General features: G+C 31.7%; 1 pseudogene; it reads left to right on the forward strand.

The window, feature by feature from the left end:
- Nucleotides 1-5,982: 5,982 nt before the first annotated feature.
- Nucleotides 5,983-17,788, forward strand: part of LOC143220143 (cytochrome c oxidase subunit 1-like) — a 37,636-nt pseudogene continuing 25,830 nt past the window's right edge.

Genomic DNA, 17,788 nt, shown 5'->3' on the forward strand with positions numbered 1-17,788 from the left:
TCTTCCTATTCATAGATGCAATTTGCGTGTCTGTCTGCTAAAGTGTCTACTAATTTCATTCCCAGAACTCTAAGCCAAATAGTTGCTGCAACGGGTTAGTTTCTCGGAGGGTAATGTATCTTGTAAGAAGCTTGAACCTATACCAATAAGTTACGTTCTACGACGGATGGAATCTCTATATTACCATTCATACAGCAAATAAAGGTGTCCCTTGACAATACTGTACTGGGGATTTACTCACGGATTTCCTGGTTCGACTCTCGGTATCATAGGTTGTGTGAATCTATTGACTTAACCTTCGTCTCCCGCAGAAGGTGGCAATGTTCTCGCACGGTTTGACGTCTTGCCGTCGATATTCCTATATACGCATGAAAATAATGTGTCCGTTTGCTAATACGTCTACCAACTTGATCACGTGAAAAAGAAGGAACACAGTCTCTGCAGCGTGTTGGGTTCTCGGAAGGTAAAGTATTGGATGAAAACAATGGATTTATAACCATTGGTAATGCTCCCCGAAGGTTGGACTCTCAAGCTTATTGTTCATATCGTGATTTATGGTGTCAATAGACATTACTGTTCAGTGGATTTAATCCCGGATCATCTTGTTTGCCACTCGGAAGGACAGGATGCGTGTAGCTACTGACATAGCCGTTCGTCTCTTACACAAGGAGGAAACGTTACCGAACGGTGTGACACTCGCATGTCTAATTCAAACAGGAAATTAAGGTGCCTGTCACTAAAATGTATACTATTTCTTCTCACTGAACAACATTTAATACACTCGATACAGCGGGTTTATTCTTCGGAGCGTATGATCTTCAGTAAACCGTTTGACTTTATATCAATGGGTAACGCTGACAAACAATTTAACGCTCTACTTTAATACACAATCCGTGAATTAAGGTTTCTATTTCCAATACTGCTAAGCGGATTTTTTCCGATAGTACCTGGTTTGACTATCGGAATGGCAGGATCGCTGAAGGTACTGACTTATTTGTGCGACGCTCAAAGTAGGTGATAACGATCTCGAACGGATTGACTGGCGATATCTTTAGTCATGCATGAGATTAAGGTGCACGTCCTTAAAATGAATACAAATTTTCTTCTATGAATACGTATTTATACCCTCGATACACCGTGTTAGGTTCGCGGAAAGTAAGGTGTCCGGAAAGAATTTTGTCGTCATACCAATTCGTAATATTCCTCGACTGTTTGACTCTCAACTATAATATTCATGCCGTGAATAGAGGTGTCTATTGCCAATACTGTTCAGTGGATGTATTTCCCGAATACATGGTTTGACACTCGGTACCGCAGGATATCTGCCGCTATTGACTTTGCTGTGCGACTCTCAACGAAGGTGATATCGTTCTCTAGCGGATTGACACGCAGTCTCCTTATGTATACATGAAAATAATTTGCCGGTCTGCTAAAATGTGTACTGATGTGATCACGTGAAAACGGAGCGAGACCATCGCTACAGCGGATTGGGTTATCGATCAACGTGTGACGGACATATAACGTGCGGTTCCTGCCACTAGGGCTTGATCCACACGGCACCCATGGGCGCGGGATTGTGATACGCCAAATCAGCGCAGTGCGTGGCACACCTTACCACGCACCAACCAATTAGCCCGCGGACTGCAAGTACCGCGGCGGCAACCTTGGGTCGGCCGGGTTCTTTCTAAACCCCTACTGGCTCTGCAGGCCAGCGCCCTAGCAGATCTCACGCCGCTCACCCGTTGAGGATCTAACCCGTCCGAAGACGGGGTCCTGTAACCCGCGATATGGACTTACCACGGCCCCCTCGAGGCCAACCCAAGCTACCGCCGGGGGGGGGGCGACGAACCGAAGTCCCCCCCCCCCAGGGCGTGAGCCGGTTCGCGAGGTACCAGTTAATGCAGGGCCATACTGGTCATACTCCTCGTAAGGACGCCTTACTTCCTAAATGAGGTGCTTGCTCACCTCGGCCTAATTTCGGCCGACTCGGGCACCGTGGCTTCGTCATGCTCATACTGCAATGGGTTCAGAAGGCCCATCGCAGCCCCTGCGTGGTTGGTTCTCGGTCAACGAGTGTCGGTGATTTTACGTGCGGCTCCTGCCACGATGGCTCAATCCACACGGCCCCCATGGGCGAGGGATTGAGATACGCTCAATCAGCGCGCTGCCGGAGAAAACTCAACGGCAGCTACCAATTAACCCAGGAGTGCAAGCCCCACAGGTCAACCTTGGTTGGGCCGGGACCTTTCTAACATCCCTACCGGCTCTGCAGGCCGGCGCCCGAGCTGGAAGGACGCAGCTCACCCGCCGAGACGTCAACGCCTCTAGCCCGCGATGTGGGCTATACAACTGCCCCCGCGAGTCCAACCCGTTTGGTCGACGCCGGAGTGGATTAGCCACTCCGGGGGCTCAATGTCAACCCCCGCGGTACCAGTGCAAGTCATACTGGTCATACTTGCCGTGAGATTGACTCACTTCCTGAATGAGGCCCTTGCAAGCCTCGCCCTAGGTTGGGCCGACTCGGGTGCGTGGGGACGTCACTCCCCAAGAAACGCCGTGCCCCGGGGCACAACGTTCCTCCCTGCGCCCCTCACACACCGGCTCCAACAGACTACATGCGTACAACATTCATTCTTCTCCTTTCAAACACGCACCTTGCATATCGACAAAAGCATCCATACCGTTCCTTGCATTCCAACACTCCACGCACATTCAGACTTCCATCCTCATTCACACGCACACCACATTCACTCAGGTTTCTGAGGTCATCGTATAACGGACACTCAGATAACACATGCACCCAGTCCTCATTCACCGCACCACAAGCACACAGTTCACTCTCACTCAATCCCCTTTTATACAGAAACGCATTCATACTCCCATGTCCAGTCAACAAATAACACGCATACACATTCGGTTCAAAACAGTCATTCCTCTCAGCAAATCTAACATTCCTAATATACTCATACGTCACTCTTCCTTTCACACATTCATCCCACCTCTTCTGCCAACGTTCATACAGTCTCGCATTCACCAGTTTGCCACACTCATCCGTCGATTTTCCATTTACTTCATCCACACTAACAAGACCATTTACACACACATTCACCCCATTCTTTACACACCACATCACACCCCGCCTCTCGCACACCAGGTCCCAAGGTGGCGATCCCATTAGCACTTGCATCGCATCAGTCGAGACAGTTCTGCAAACATTCAGACACGCATACAAAATCACACGCTGACATCTATTCATCAATTCACATGCATACTTCTTTTGCATCACACCATACCATACACTCGATCCATACATCACACATGCCTCAAACAGACCTTTGTATAACACCCTTACAGCTTTCTTCCTCGTACCCCATTCACACTTCAATACACGCCTCATTTGTCCTATCACATTGACAACCTTGTTCCGCAAGTACTCCAGATGCACTCTAAAATTCATTCGCTCACTCACCCAAATTCCCAAGTATTTCACTCGCTCTACATACTTAATCAATTTACCATTCATTCGCACATTCGGTCTTCTATTTCCAGCCATACTCCCTTTCATCAACATCATCACCGTCTTGCCTTCGGACACAGGGACCCCCACACTCTCACCCCATTTACACACAATTTCCATCCACTCTGTTCCCTTTCTCTCCACCTCCACTCGGCTCTGTCCCTCAACAAACAACAACAAGTCATCAGCATACGCAACACATTTACAACCACAGTCACTCAGCCGCCACAGGAGCCCATCCATCATTAGGTTCCAGATGAACGGACCACAAATGGACCCCTGCGGGCAGCCACGCTCGACAACCCTCCATACAACTTCATTTACACCAACCATACACGCCGTCCTGCCGCAGAAATAGCTCCTCCACAGAGCCATTTCGCGGCAGCCAACTTGCTCCAGCCGATCAAAGATACTTGTCCATTCCAAGTTGTCGAACGCTCCCTTATAATCCACAAACACACCCAAAACATACTTACATGCACTACCATCCACATACTCTTTCACACTGTTCCACGCAGTCTCCGTCGATCGGCCCTCGCGAAATCCATGCTGGGCCCCATTCATGCTACCATCCACGCATCGTTCCAGTCGTGCAACCATCATTCGTTCCAACGTCTTACCCAGCACAGACAGCAGACTTATCGGTCTATAAGACGCGGGGTCCGATCGCGGCTTCTCCGGGGACTTCGGTAGAGCAATCACACACGCTTTCTTCCACGCAGCGGGAAAATATCCCTCAGACAAGCATGCATCATACACACGCTTCAACCATCCAGGAATGGTCTTCCATACAGCCCTCAACATTTCCGCATCTATTCCATCCAGGCCAGGTGCCTTCCTCATCCTCGCTTTACCAATTGCATCATCCACTTCATCCCATTCAAAACATTCACCAGAAGCACTCCTTCTCCCATTCAAATCAACTTGCTCAATCACACTAGCCATACCTGCAGCTGGGAAGAAATTTTTCAACAGTGCACTCGCACACTCACTCCACGTGGAAACAATCACACCTCCCACATTCAACGATCTCAATCTCTCCCTCCCAGTCTTACCCCTACAAACCCTGTAAACAGGGCCCCAAGGATCATGATGGACGATTCGCTAACGAATCGCCTCCAGCTATCCTCTTTCACTTTCTTTATCATTCGTTTATACTCACTCAGCAGTTCCTTGTACTCACGCAAGCACTCACGCACATTCTCACATGTTCCCTTTCTCGCACGCTGGTATCTACATCTACATTTTCTCACTTTTCGCTTCATTTTCGCTAACTCATTCGTCTACCATACAATCCTTCTATCGCGCCAGCGCTTTCTCTCTTTCATTCTTCTTGCATTCGCAACATGAATCCATGAGGTAAACTCGTCAATCAAACAGTCCACGCTTACATCTTCCAATACATTCACTCCGTTCTCCTTTCCGCACTCCACCAAATCATTCATATAATCCTCCCAGCATACATCCTTGCATACCCATCTCTTGCACAACTCGGACGCACTCTCATCAGGCGCTCCAGTCATCATGGAAATAAGGATCACATTGTGATCACTTATTCCCCATTCATTCTTCACCTCCCATTCATAACGGCACCCAGCTGGTACACCATTCACCAGAGTGACATCAACGTCACTCTGTCCATTCACACCCGAAAACGTATACCATACGCTCGGCTCATTCAGCACGACCATTCCCTTTGCTAACACCCATTCTTCAAGTACTCGGCCACGCATTTCATTCACTGCACTACGGCCACCACCCTTGCTGAACCACAAGGGGGAGGCCGCATTAGCATACATACCGAATAACACATGCTTTCCACAAGCAAACCCATGCACTCTTTCCATGTACCCCAGATACGGCTCAATGGTGGTTCTCGGTCAACGAGTGTCGATGATTTTACGTGCGGCACCTGCCACGATGGCTCAATCCACACGGCCCCCATGGGCGCGGGATTGGGATACGCCCAATCAGCGCAGTGTGTGGCGCACCTTACCACACACCTACCAATCACCTCGTAGACTGCAAGCCCTACGAGCCAACCTTGGGTAGGCCGGGACCTTTCTAAATCCCTACTGACTCTGGCAGGCCAGTACCCGAGCAGATCTCACGCCGCTCACCCGTGGAGGATCACCCGCCCGAAGACGGGGTCCCCTAACCCGCGATATGGGCTTACCACTGCCCCCTCGAGGCCAACCCAAGCAACCGGCGGGGAGGACGGACCAAGGCCCGCCCGCCCCAGGGCTCGAACCGGTTCCCGAGGTACCAGTGAATGCAGGGCCGTACCGGTCATACCCCTCGTAAGGACACCTTACTTCCTGAATGAGGTGCTTGCTCACCTCGGCCTAGGTTCGGCCGACTCGGGCACCGTGGGTTCGTCATACCCATACTGCAAATGGACCAGAAGGCCCACCGCAGCCCCTGCGGTGGGTGGTTCTCGGTCAGTAAGGTATTGCGTTAAAATAATGTCTTTATGCCAATTGATAGTGTTCTCCGACGGTTTGACTCTTAACATTGTTATTCCTGCCGCCATTGAAGGTATGTATTGTCAATATTGTTCAGAGGATTTAATGCCGGTGTACCTGTTTTTACACTTGGTACCACAGGATACATGAAGTTATTGTCTTAGCTGTGCATCTTTCATGAAGGCTGGTAACTTCTCCAACGGTTTGACTCTCGATTTTACTACTCAGACATGATAATAAGGTGTCCCTCCGTCGAAATGTCTACTGATATCTTTTTGCGCGAACAATCAGCAAGGCACATCCCACTGCGTGTTTGGTTCACGGAAAGCAAGGTATTCGGTATCAAAAATGACTTTATACCAATTAATAATATTCTCCGACAGCATGTCTCTCAGCCTAAATTTTCATCACAGTAATTAAGGTGTCCACTGCCAATATTCTACAGCGGATTGTCTCTCGGAATATCTGGTTTGACTATCGGTTTGACAGGGCAGGTGAAGCTATTGACTTAGCCGTTCGTCACTAATAGAATGTGGCTACGTTTACGAACGGTTTGACCCTCGATCGTCCAATTCATACATGAAGTTAAGGTGCCCGTCACTGAAATGGAGACTAACTTGTTTCTCCGTACATGAATTTGTACTCAAGAGACAACTGGTTAGGTTCATGGAGGGTAAGGTCTTCGGTAAGGTTTTCGACATTACAACCAATATGTAACGTACTACAAATGGTTGACACTGTACTTTAATAATCAAACAGTGTACTATGGCATCTATTGCCAATATTCTACAGTCGAGTGACTCTCGGATTACCTGGTTTGCATATCAGAATTGCAGGATAAGTGACGTTATTCGCACAGCCGTCCCAGTCTCAAAGAAGGTGGGACCGCTCACGAACGGATTGACTGTCGATTTGTCTTTTGATACCTGAGATTAAGGCATCCGTATGCTAAAATGTCTACTAATTTCATTCCGTGAGCAGAATGGCACTCGCGAAAGCGGGTTTTGAACTAGGCCGGTAAAGTAATCGGTAAAAAGAACGACTCTATAGAAAATGGTACTGTCCTCCGACGGACTTACCTTCTGCTGTAATCTTCGTACCGTGAATTAATGGGTCTATTGCCAGTACTGTCCAGCGAACTTACTCCTGTAATTCCACGCTTGACACTCAGATTCACGGGATATGTGAAGCTGTTGACTCAGCCGTACCACTCTCACAGATGGTGGCAACGTTTTTAACCCCTTAGACCCTCGATCGTCTAATACATACATGAAGTTAAGTTGCCCATCACTGGAATGAAGACTAATTACTTTCTCTGCACACGAAGTTATACTCTCGATGAAGCCGGTGAGATTCGCGGAAGATAACGCCTTCGGTAATCGTTTGACTTGATACCAATGGGCAACGTTCTTGGACGGCTTGACGCTATACTTTAGTATTCAAACCGTGAATTAAGGTGTCTATTGCCAATAATGCTCAGCGTACTTGCACCCGAAATACCTCGTTTGACTTTCGGAATCGCAGGATACGTAAATATATTGACATGGCCGTTCGGCACTCAGGGAAGGTGGTAAATTTTTCGATATGTTTAATACTAAATCTTAGAATTCATGCATGAAATTAATGTGCCCGTGTCTAAAGTATATAATAATATGCTCCTCCAAACACGAAGACATAATCTCGATGCAGCGGGTTAGAGTCTCCGGAAGTATGGCCTTCGGTAAAAAGTTTGACTATATAGCATTAGGGAGCGTTCAACAACGGTTTGATTCTGTTAATTAATATTCATACCATGAAATTGCCTGTCTAATGCCAATACTGCTCAGCGGGTTCAGACGCGGACTGCCTGGTTCGACTAGTATTATGGTGAGCTATTTTTATTGCATATATAATCTGAAAATTTGTTGTATTGAAACTTTCTACTGTAGACAAATTTTATTGTGTAAAATGTGTTCTATTGATATTATCGACGAGTATTGTGGTGAGTTTATTTTATTGCATATATAACATGAAAATTTGTTGTATTGAAATTTTCTACTGTTGACAAATTTTATTCTGGAAAATTTGCTCTATTGATATTTTCGGCTAGAACTGTGGTGGGCTAATTTTATTCCATATATAATAAGAAAATTTGTTCTATTGTAATTTTCTGCTGTTCACAAATTTATTAAATTTAAAATATAAATTAGCTGATTACTGTGCATATAGATACATTATCTGTCGATATATTGTAAAATAATATTTTATATGAAATATATATTTAATAATTAATTTTATACTATTCTTGTGGTATGAATAATTAATTTTATACTATTTTAGTCGCGAAGTATAAATTCATTTATTATAAATAATTAAATTTATATTATTTTAGTCGAGTAGTATAAATTAATTTATTATAAATAATTAATTTTATACTATTTTAGTCGTGTAGTATAAAGTAATTTATTATAAATAACTAATTTTATACTATTTTAGTCGAGTAGTATAAATAAATTTATTATAAATAATTAATTTTATACTATTTAGTAAAAATAAAAATAATTAATTTCATATCATTTTACTTGAGTAGAATATAATTATAATTAATCTATAATATTAGTTTATTAAATAATTATATTTCAAAATGTGATTTATTTAATATCAATAGGTTTATTAATTATTTCGTAATAATTTATTTAAAATCTATGAAAAATCAAATAAATAGATATTTAATGAAGTTTATTTAATTTAATTTATTTAAGTATACACAACCTTTAAATATTCAAAATTGTTTAATATTAATACGTTTATTAATTATTTAATTTATTAAAAAATACAAAATTTATAAGTATTATAATTTATTTTAATATTTCATAGGTTTATTAATTTAATAAGGATAAAAAACCTATAAATATTAAATGCATATAGTTTATTAATATTTATAGGTTCATTAATTATTTAATATATTTAAGGATACAAAACCTATGAAATATTAAAAATTATTTATTTTAATATTTTATGGGTTTATTAATTTAATTCAGGTAAGGATATAAAACATAAATATATATTTAATAAATATAGTTTATTAATTATATTATTTATTTATGGATACAAAACCTATAAATATTAAAAATTATTTATTTTAATATTTCATAGGTTTATTAATTTAATTTATTTAAGGACATATAATTTATAAATATGAAATGAATATTGCTTTTAATATTTATAAGTTTATTAAATATCTTGTAATAATTTACTTAAAATTGCAAATTTATAAATATTGAAAGTTATAATTTAAGCTAACATTTTATAGGTTATTAGTTATTTATAATATTTTATTAATACAACTTACAATTAAATTAATTCCTTAAAATTTAGAATTCTATAGGCTTAAACATTAAAATATGTATAATTATAATATTCCTGACAAAAGGAATATTTTGATAAGATATTTATGAAAATTTATTTACTATTATTAGTTACAGAAATTTTAAAGTAATTTAAAAATTATAGTATAATTTAATTTTAAATAAATCATATAAATTAATTTTAAATAAATTATATAAATTAATTTTGAAATATAAATATATAAATTTTATATATTTAATATATATTTTATATATATTTTTTTTAATACAATCAAATATTATTTTAAAGTGATTTATTTTTGAGATTGTAACATTTAATAGAATTAGAATAATTAATTTAAATTCTAATAATAAATTATCGAGTTTATTGATTTTTTATATATCAATTATTTCTAGAATTTTTTTGATAATTTTTATATTAAATTTTATAAATTTGGATGAAATAATTTATTTGAAAAATTTATTAAATTATTTTTTATTTATTTCATTTATAATAAAATTAGAGTTATTTCCTTTTCATTTTTTAATAATTAAATCTTATGAGTTAACAAATTGAAATTGTATTCATCATCAACTATAATAAAATTTATTAATTTAAATTTTTATTGTTTAATTTTGAAATTACATTATAAAACAATTTTATTTGGAATTTTTAGAATTATATATTTATCTATTTATATATTAAAATTAATTAATATGAAAGAAAGAATTAGATGTTCAACTTTAATATGAAATTATATATTAATTATGGTTTATTATATTAACGTAAAACATTTTTATTTATTAATATTATTTAATATATTAATTATTTATATATTCTTATTTGTATTATATAAATATAAATTTGTAAATAATAATTTAAATAATTGTATATTAAATTATAAAAATAATTTAATTATTTTATTTCTATTAATTTTATTAATTTATTCAATATTACCAATTTTTTTCTTTTATTATTAAATGCTTATTAATTAAAAATTTTATATATATTATTGAATATAATGTACTTATTAGACTACTAATTTTATTAATCAGAAATATTTATCTATATTGTTATATAGAAATTATTGTATTTTTATTTATAAATACAAATTTTTCTTTTAATTTTTTATTAATTTTAATTTTAAGTTTAATTTTTTAATATTATTTTTTTCAATATTTTATATTTTAATATTATTTATATTTGATGTACTATAAAAATTAAATACTTAATATATTTTATTTACATAACTTAGAATTTGCAATTCAATGTTTTTTAAACTATAATTAAAAATTAATAAATATAAAAAGTATTATGTCTGATAAACGAAATAAATTGTGAATCTATTAATAAAAATTAAAAAATTTTTAATACTATAAAAATTATAAGTTTAATTAAAAACAATTAATTTTGAAAATTAAAAATAAATTTTAATTAAAGCTTTAATTATGTGGTTAATATAAACTAATCATAGAGATATTGGCATTCATTATTTAATATTAAATATATGGTCAGGAATAATTGGTCCATTCTTAATATTTTTAATTCGTGTAGAATTAAGAATTCCTGGAATATTTTTAAACAATGATCAATTGTATAATTCTTTAATAACCAGTCATGCATTTTTAATAAATTTTTTTATAATTATACCTTTTTTAATTGGAGGATTTGGTAATTGATTAATTCCTTTAATATTAAGATCACCTGATGTATCATTTCCTCGAATAAATAATATTAGGTTTTGATTACTACCTCCTTTATTATTATTATTATTAACTATAAGAATTTTTAATTTTATATCTGAAACTGGTTGAACTGTATGTTCACATTTATCTAATTATATTTTTCATTCATCTTCTTCTGTAGATTTTGCAATTTTTTATTCATATATATCTGGTATTTGATCACCTTTGGGAGCTATAAATTTAATAACTACAATTATATTAACAAAAAATTTTAGGTTAGATTTAGATACAATACCTTCATTTCCTTGATCTCATTTTATTGCAATAGTTTTATTATTATTATCTTTACCTGTAGTAGCAGGAGCTATTACAATATTATTACTTGATCGTAATTTTAATACATCTTTCTTTGATTCTATAAGAGGAGGAGATCCTGTATTATATCAACATTTATTTTGATTTTTTGGTCATCCAGAAGTTTATATCTTAATTCTACCTGGTTTTGAATTAAGTTCTCAAATTATAATAAATGAAAGTGGTAAAATAGAAGTATTTGGTGATTTAGGAATAACTTATGCAATATTAGGGATTGGATTTTCAGGTTTTACTGTTGAAGCTCATCATATATTTACTATTGTATTAGATGTAGATACTCGTGCTTATTTTACTTCAGCAACTATGGATATTGCTGTTCCTACTGGAATTAAAGTTTTAAGATGATTAGCAACTTATTATGGTTCAAAATTAGAATATATAATTCTATTGTATGATGTTCAGGTATTATTTTAATATTTGCAATTGGAGGATTAACAGGAATTATATTATCTAATTCATCTATTGGTATTATTTTACATGATACATATTATGTTGTTGCTCATTTTCATTATATTTTATCAATAGGAGCTGTTTTGTCTATTATTTCATGATTTATTCACTGATATCCTTTCATTACTGGCTCAATATTAAGTGAAAAATGATTAGTATGTCAATTTTTATTAATATTTATTGGAGTAAATTTAACATTTTTTCTTCGACATTTTTTAGGTTTAATAGGAATACCTGGACGTTATTCTGATTATCCTGATACTTATTATTGTTGGAATCTGCTATCTTCAATTGGATCTATTATTCCATTAAATAGAATAACTTTTTTATTATTTTTAATTTTACAAAGTTTAATTTATAAACGTTTTTTATTACTTCAATTTTTTCAATCTTTCTTAGAATGATTAATAAATTACCCTCCATTATATTATTCATTTAATGAGTGTAGAATTTTAATAATTATAAAATTTTATATGTCAGAAAAGTGCAATGAATTTAAAATTCAATTATATAAAATTTAATTTTATTATCATAAGTAGCAGCATGAAATATATTTTTTTTTCAAAATTAAAATTCATTTTACTCTGATAATTTAACATATTTTCAAAATTTTATTGTAGTATTTACATTAATAATTATTGTTCTTACATCATATTTAATTGCTGATATTTTAAAAAATAAATTTATTAACTTATATTTATTAAAAAATCATTTAATTGAAGTAATTCGAACAATTATTCCAATAATTATTTTATTATTTATTTGTCTTCCATCTTTAAAGATTTTATATTGTATTGATGAATTATTAAATCCTTTTTTCCAATTAAATCAATTGGTCGTCAATGATATTGATCTTACTAATATTCTGATTTTAATAATATTGAATTTGATTCATATATATTAATATATGAATCAATAAATCAATTTCTATTATCCGATACAGATAATCGAATAGTTTATCCTATAAAATTACATTTACGTCTATTAGTTTTATCAACTGATATAATTCATTCCTGAACTGTACCATCTTTAGGTGTTAAAATTGATGCAATTCCACGACGAATTAAACAATTTAATTTGTTTTGTTTACGAGTTAGATTATATTTTGAACAATGTTCTGAAATTTGTGGTATGAATCATAGATTTATGCCTACTACTGTTGAAGAAACATCTTTAATTAATCCTATAAAATGAATTAAAAATAAAGATTAGTGTAAAAATTAGTTAAAATATATAACATTAAATTGTCAATTTAAAATTAATATCCTTTATTATTTTTTAAATATTTAAATCATTATGTATCATAAATTTAAAAGAATTGATCTTTTAAATCAATAATAGTAAAAATTACATTTAAAGAATTCCACAAATAAGACCAATTTTTTTGTGCGAACTATATAGTTTTGTAATTTTTAACTTACTATATTTAATAATTAATTTAAATTATATATTAATTAATTTAAATTACAATTAAAAGGAAATACATTTTAATAAATGAGTATTAATTTTATAAATTTATTTGAATTATTTGGTACAATAATTAGAATGAATAATTATAGAAATTTTTTTTCTAATTGAATATTTATTTATTTTCCTACCATATTTTATATAAATTTATTCAATAACTATTATATTATTTTAAATTGAATTAATATTTTGTTTATTAAATTTATTAAATTATTATATAAAGGACTCATTATAATTTATAAATATAATTCAAATATTATTATGTTTATAAATTTATTAATATATATTCTTATTACTAATTTTTTAGGATTAATTCCTTATGTACTTACTCCAACAAGACATTCATTATTTTATTAAATATTATCACTAACACTATGAATAGCTTTAATTTTATATGTAATAATTAATTCTTATAAATTATTCTTTATTCATTTAGTACCATCAAATTCACATTTATATGTAATAAATTCTATAGTAATTATTCAATTAATTAGAAATATTATTCGTCCTTTAACATTATCAGTTCGATTATGTGCAAATTCAATTTCCGGTCATTTAATTTTAACATTATTAGGCAATTTTATTTTAAATTTTTTAAATTTTATCTTTATTTCTTTTTGAATTCATAATATATTAATAATTTTAGAAATTTTTATGTCATTTATTCAAGCTTATGTGTTTTCAATATTAATATTTTTAATTATTCTGAATATTAACATTTTATGATAAAAAATAATTTTCCTTGTCATTTAGTTACATTAAGACCTTGACCTTTATTAATATCATTAAATTTAATGAATTCAATAATTGATTTAATTGTCTTAATATATTTCAAATTTAATTATCAATTATTAATAATAATTTTTTATATAATTTTAGTTTTTATTTCATGAATACGAGGTATTATTCGTGAAAGAACTTATCAAGGACATCATACAAATTATGTAATAAATTTTATAAAATTTGGTATAATTTTATTAATTTTATCAGAATTATTTTTTTTCATTTCTTTTTTTTGAAGTTATTTTCGAATATATATTTCTTCGTCAATTGAAATTATAAATATATGGTCTCCTAATGGTATTATTATATTTAATTATTTAGAAAATGCATTATTGATTTCAATTATTTTAATCCATTCAGGATTTACTCTTTCAATGTGTTATAACTATATATTAAAGTATATTTAAAAAAATTAATTATATTTTAAATTTATACACCCATTTTAAGATTATTGTTTACAATTATTCAATTATTTGAACATATTTATTCATATTTTACAATTAATGGTAGAGTTTTTGGTTCATTATATTTTTTCATAACTGGATTTCATGAATTTCATATTCTAATTGGAGTAATTATATTATTTTACACATTTTTGCGATAAAAATTTTATCATGTTACATAATCTCATCATATTATTTTCGAATTTTCAATTTGATATTCACATTTTGGGGATTTAATATGATTATTTTTATATTTTAATTTATATTTATTAGATTTAATTTATTATATACAGTATAAATAAATTCATATAATTTTCAATTTAATAATTATAATAAAATTAATATATATAAAATACTTCTTATAATAAATTTTATTTATTTATATTTATTAGTAATATTAGTTTCATTAATTTTATTTTCTCTTAATTTTTTATTTCCTACAAGATTCAAAAATAAATTAGAAAAAAAGTTATCCTTTGAATGTGGATTCAATATAATTTCTAAAGCGGCTTTACCATTTTCTTTTCCTATTTATATAATGTCCTCAATATTATTAATTTCTGATGCCGAAATTATTGTATTAATACCAATTATTTTTATATAAAATAATATAGATGATTATTATATAGAATTATTAATTTCTTTTTTTTACTTCAAAAGGTGATTCTATATGAGCCTCTAATTACCAAGAATGTGTCATATATATAGGAATTTTAACTGAGAATGATAATAATATGTTCCGTCACGGAACGAACTACCTGGGAAACACCGTTGCTGTTTTCCATCTGCCGAGCTTTTAGTGCCACATACCAATCGGTCGCGGTATTTCCAGGACTTTCCCAGTTTGAAAGATCCTACTGTTTAATTGCTAAAAACGGCACGTAGTACGAAACCCTACTTTAACGAAAGTGGGCTCTGGCACCAAGATCTTGGCTGACAATGGGTCAGAAGTAGGACCGCTCGCGCTACCCTGGTCGACGGTTCCAGGTCCTAGCGCGGGGCCATAAATGCCGATTGGCCCCATAAACCGAAATATTTTCGGTAACTACTCGGGTGAATAATAATTACGGAAATTCACCTTGAAGGAGAGGGGCTTTTTCCACCACCGTCTCGCGTGGAAGAACCTCTCCCTTCAGGAATTCCCAAAAGCCGATCAAGGGAAAGCCACCCCCTGTTTGGCCCACTCCATGGTTTTCCCAGACGCATCTTGGAAAATCGTGGAGAATATAAAAAGCCTTCCGAAATGCGGAGAAGCCTCACTCAGTTAACAGTACCACAGTTAAGAGTTAAGAGACTACGAGGACTCAAAACGTATCATTCAGTTAAGAGTCTACAAGGACTCAGTACGTATCAGTCAGTTAAGAGTCTACGAGGACTCAGTACGTATCAGTCAGTTAAGAGTCTACGAGGACTCAGTACGTATCAATCAGTTAAGAGTCTACGAGGGCTCAGTTTCAGTATTCGGTCAAACAGTAATCGCGTGTCGTCCTTCGAGACCTATCCATGACTTGTGGAGGACGCGACATTTTATGGTCCTTCGACCCTCCGTTCAGTATAGTAGTCGCGAGTCGAGTCCGCGTGTCTGAATTAGTTTACTAGTCTTCGAAACGTCGAAGACATTTGAAACAGTTGCCCAATATTAATTTGGCGGGCAACGCGTGTAGTAGTCGTGAGACGAATTTACAACCCGTCAGACTAACGTGAGTCGATCGCGACGCGAAGCATGATATATAAATAAATATAAATATTGAAATATAATTACTTGTTAATCCTATTAACTTAAAGTTTAAATTATTATTTATTATGTACAAACATAAAAGAATAAATAATAAAGGCAATGAAAAGAATAAAGTATAAAATATTAAATAAAATCTTGCAAAAATTCAATTTAATTTTATCATTATAAAAAAAGTTATTAAAAATAATATATTAGAATTTAAAATTAAGTTAACTTTAAATTTAAAAAAAATATTAATAATAAAATTAATAATTCATTCATTTAAAAATTTTAATTAATTAATCTAATTAATTTAATTTTTTGATGACCATATATATAATTTAATCTTACTATTTATGATAATCCTTAAATTGCTTCTCTTACTGAATAAATTAAATATATTAAATATATTCATCTATTATTGTTACAAATTAAACACATTAAAATAATAATAGCTATATATTTAATTAAAATTAAAAATATTAATAAATAATTATTAAAATAAAATAATATAATAAATTTAAATACTAAAATAATAATAATAATTTCAACAATTATTATAGTTTAATAAATACATTAATTTTGTAAATTAATAATAATAATTAATTATTTAAAGCTAAATTGTATTTTTATATTAATTTAATTCGAAAAAATTTTTAAATAAACTTATTATAGTATCCAAAACTATTGTTTCTAATAACCAATTTATTTGAAATTAAATTAAATATTATAATATATATATAATTTATAATAATAATAAATTTAACGTCATTAATTATATCACATTTAAATATAAATTTAGTATTAGAAATTAATAATTTTTATTCTCCTATAACATATTTATTATTTTTTTTAGTTTATTCCAGAAGAACATATTTTTTTTAATTATTGTTTTAATTTAATTTAATTTTTATATATAAATTAATTACATCTATAAATATTTACATTTCAGGTATTATTATTATTTTTTCTTAGTTTATTACATTATTAAATTTACCAAAATTTAAATGTAATAAAATTTATATTCTATGATTATTTATTAATTGATTAATAATTAATATATATAAATTATTTTTTATTTAAAAATTATTTATTTACTAATTTAGATTTAAATTTAAATATTAATTTGCTAATAAAAAATAACAAGGTATCAAATCCTGGCTTCTAACAAAATTTTTAAAATCTATTTAATTAAAAATTAAATATAAATATAATTTAAAAATTTCACCTAAAAATTATTTTTTCATTAATTGATAAATTTAAAATAAACAATTTCAATTGATGTAATTACGTTATGTAAATAGTTTAGCAGCTATAGCTGGCACTAAATTTATCTTTATTAAACTTAATTTTCAAATCTAATTTTCATTAATTGCTATAGAAATTAAATACTAATGTAAATATTTGATCTGAATATTAAATTTTTGTATATTATATTAACATTTAATATGAATTAAATATATAATTTATTAGTTTAACTAATTATTAAACTATAATGGAATTTTTATATATTTTATTAAAAATTTATTGAAATTTAGATTTAAAACTTAAATTCTAAC

This window comes from Lasioglossum baleicum, unplaced genomic scaffold, assembly GCF_051020765.1.
Source record: "Lasioglossum baleicum unplaced genomic scaffold, iyLasBale1 scaffold0231, whole genome shotgun sequence".
NCBI lineage: Eukaryota > Metazoa > Arthropoda > Insecta > Hymenoptera > Halictidae > Lasioglossum > Lasioglossum baleicum.